At 52.6% G+C, this 3833-nt stretch overlaps 1 pseudogene; it reads right to left on the bottom strand.

The window, feature by feature from the left end:
- Nucleotides 1-312: 312 nt before the first annotated feature.
- LOC121010052 (uncharacterized) lies at nt 313-2995 on the bottom strand (annotated as a pseudogene).
- Between the last annotated feature and the right edge of the window lie 838 nt (nt 2996-3833).

Genomic DNA, 3833 nt, shown 5'->3' on the forward strand with positions numbered 1-3833 from the left:
ACTTGCTCTATTTTGGTGTCCTGTTGGTGAATCTTGATTCTGGCATGTCGGATTAAGTCTTTTAATTTTCCGGCCCCCATGTGAGTAGACCGATTCATGTGCTCTAATATTGAGACTCCAAGCCGGTCTGGCAGCACGAGCTCCTTGTTAGGTGTAGACCACCATCCCTTTATCTCCTGGGCCATGGGGAGTTTCTTGATCCACTGTAACTCCTCCTGGGAGTATTTGGGCAGGTCTGGTAAAACTGGGTCTCCCACGTCCGGTAGTTGTTAAGCCATTTTCTAGCTCCCAACGTTAGCACGTTGGTGAGGGCTACGAGCTCTGCTCGCTGGGCTGACGTTCCGGAGGGTAGAGCCTCCGCCCATACGGTGTCCATTTCGGTGACCACTGCTGCACCCGCATACCTGTGTCCGTCTCGCACAAAGCTGCTGCCATCAGTGAACCAAGTAGCCTCGGCATCGGGGAGGGGCTGGTCGGTAGCCATGTCCAGGTGAGTTGCCCACTGTAGCCCTCCTCCGGATCATGCCACTCGAAGGCAAACAAGGGTTGGCTCTGGGGTGCCAGCGGCAGATTGAAGAAGGCGTCCTTTAAATCTAGTACAGTATACCAGACCCTGGAGGGCGCCAAGGAGCTTAAGAGAGTATATGGGTTGGGAACAGTTGGGTGTATGTCCGTGACCCTCTTATTTACTTCCCGGAGGTCTTGTACTGGTCGGTAGTCATTTGTGTGAGGCTTTTTGACTGACAGTAGGGGGGGTGTTCCAGGGAGACTGGCAAGGAACTAGTACCCCTAGGCTTCGTAGTCTCCGGATGTGTGGCTGGATCCCCTTCCGGGCCTCCTGAGACATGGGGTATTGTTTGATCCTTACTGGACTCTCTCCTGGCTTGAGCTCTACCAGGACCAGGGTCCTGTGAGCAGCTAGTCCTATCCCCCCCGTCTCTGCCCAAACCGAGGGGAATTCTTGTAGCCATCTGTCTATATTATTCTCTCTCGGGAGCACCTCCTGGTGGAGGCGGTATTCATCCTCCAGTTTCATGGTCAGGACCTGGATGGGGTGGCCCTTGCCATCGGTGACCTGAGGCCCCCCCTTGTCTGAAAGTTATCTGAGTTCCAATCTTGGTCAGTAAGTCCCATCCTAACAGCGGGTAGGGGCATTCTGGTGTTACCATAAAGGAATGGGATACCCGGCCCATCCCCAAATCTACTGTTCTTCAGGTAGTCCATGAATACTGGCTCATACCAGTTGCCCCTTGTACCCAGGACTTCTTGCTGGCTAGTTTTCCTTGTGAGGTGCAGAGGACCGAATGTTGTGCTCCGGTGTCGACAAGGAAGTCAACAGGGGTCCCCTCCACTTTAAGAGTTACCCTGGGTTCGGGGAGAGGGTCTGAACCCGGACTCCCCTAATCACTTAGTTCATCTAGCCCTAGGACTTTTACTCAATCAGTCTTGCTTCCCTTCCTGCCGGCCCTTTTCGGACAATCTCGGGCCCAATGCCCTATCTCCTTGCAGTATGTGCACTGATCTTTCTGCAGCCTCTGCTTCCCCCCCTTGGTGGTTCCTTACCTTTTCTTCCATCATCTGCCAGCTGCCAGAGACGGCGGTCTCCTTCCTCGGGGAAGTCAGCAGTGGTAGCTAGTAGTATTCTGGCCAGGTCTCGAGTCTCCTTACTGCTGGCAGCCGCCATGGCACAAGCCTACTTGTCCTCAGGAGGCTCCCGGTTATTATATACCTTTTCGGCTACCACCAGTAAGTCCTGCAGACTTTTTTCTCCTAGTCTATCTATTTTCTGTAATTTTCTCCTAATGTCTATGGCTGATTGGTTTACAAGGCCATGATAACAGCTGTCTTGCTTTCCGGAGCCTCTGGATCCATGGGGGTATAGGTACAGAATGCCTCCATGATCCGTTCTAAAAAGGCAGCTGGAGATTCATCTTTTCCCTGTTGCACATTTCTTACCTTGGCCAAATTGGTTGGCTTTCTAGCAGCCATTCGGAGACCCCCCATTAGAGTCTGGCGGTAGACCCGGAGCCTCTCCTTATCTTCTGCCGTGTTGAAATCCCACTGGGGCCGAGTTAAGGGGAAGGAGGCATCTATCTGAGCCTGGTTGGTGGTGGGATTCTCATCCGTGCCCGGAACTAGTTTTCGGGCCTCATTAAGGATTCTTTCTTTTTCTTCAGTCATGAACAGGACCTGCAAAAGCTGCTGGCAATCGTCCCATGGGCTGATGGGTAAAAAGAACAGAGTCTAATAAATCAATAAGCCCTGCCGGTTTCTCGGAAAACTTAGGATTCTGAGTTTTCCAACTGTAGAGGTCACTAGTGGTGAAAAGCCAATAGTGATGGGGCTGATTCCCCTCCGTGTCTGGGGGTCCGGTGGCTTGCAGGCGCAGAATAGTGGAGTCTGTGGCAGAGGCAGATTGCTCCCTCTGAGCCCTTTGTCTTGTAAAGGGCGGGCTTCCCACTGGAGCATTTCTGCCTCCCGCTCTCAGAACAGCATCTGCCTCCCCTGGAGGGGGAGGATGGTGTTCTTCCGGCATCCTAGAGGGGTTATATGGGGGAGGAAAAATTAATTCTTCTTCAGTCCCCCCTTGTAGGACAGGGTAGAGGGGTGCTGAAGGCTGGGTAAGACTTTTCTTCTTCTTTGTCCCCTGCAAAGCAAGAATGGGTTTTGGCTCCAGAGGGAGTGGGGCTAGGAAGGACTTAAGCCAAGAGAGTGGGTCTTCTACAAGGTCCTGCCAAATGATAATGTAAGGGAGCTGATCAAGATGGCCCATCTTAGGCCGAGAGATGATACTCCTGACTCGGTGGATGGTAGGGAGGTCGAAGGTCCCCTCTGGTGGCCATCCGACATTGAAAGTTGGCCACTCGCTAGAACAAAAAAACTGCCACCGACCCTTTCAGACTTCCACATTGAGGTTGTTAGCTCTTCCCCTCACATCCTTAAAGTGACCAATCCTAATACTTAGAGGAGTAGTCTGAGTCTGTCCTACAACGTCCGTCCAGTAAGTCCAGTAAGTCCACAGAACAAAACAGAGAAACACAAAAACAGACAAACAGAGGGCCCCTAGAAAGTCTTCCAAATCCATCGAAGCAAAACTGAAAGCTAGCTTAGACCTTTGAGGGGATTCCACGTCCCTCCAAAACCGATGAGGGGATTCCACGTCCCTCCAGAAGGGAGGATCAGAATGTCTTCTGAAACTCCCGGCCCGTGGTCCTCCAGTGCGTCCACTTAGACCGCGTCAGGCACTACCAGAATTTCAGAAATGAGCTCACACAGAAAAGACAGAACGAACAGACACTAACCGTGGCCAGTCAGGCTCTCGGGGTTGGGGGTCCCTCGGGGGTCTTGGGGATCCCGGACGAGCCCCCAAATGTTATGCCCAGAATTCGTGATCCCCAAATACCGCCAGGGAGCCGAGTCCAATGTAAAAGCAAAAGACCCTTTGTTCGAGCTAGCTCGAGCTCAATCCCCTACCTGCACCGACGCAGCAGTGAGATACCGGGGAGAGAGAGTGAGTTTCAAAAGGACAAAGGTTTTATTGGGGCCTAGGGGCAGTTGGTGAGGTAATGGCTGTGGCCTCAGCCAATTGGCTGGGGAAGGGTCCGAGTCCTGTTAGGCAGGTGAGCGGGAGGTTATTCAAGGGGAGGAGGCGTGGTCAAGGTGAAGGACACAGAACAAGATGGAGTTGGCCGGCGTAGGCTCGCCCTTTCAACTGGCATTCATGCTGGTGAAACCCTCTAGCTTTTGCAGCTATGCCAGATGTTCCCTTGGGCCTGACCTATGAAAGCCACATTGACCATCTGCTGGTTAATGGGCACCTTTGGATCAAAAGG

This window comes from Herpailurus yagouaroundi, unplaced genomic scaffold (assembly GCF_014898765.1).
Source record: "Herpailurus yagouaroundi ecotype Mexico unplaced genomic scaffold, PumYag 190, whole genome shotgun sequence".
Lineage (NCBI taxonomy): Eukaryota > Metazoa > Chordata > Mammalia > Carnivora > Felidae > Herpailurus > Herpailurus yagouaroundi.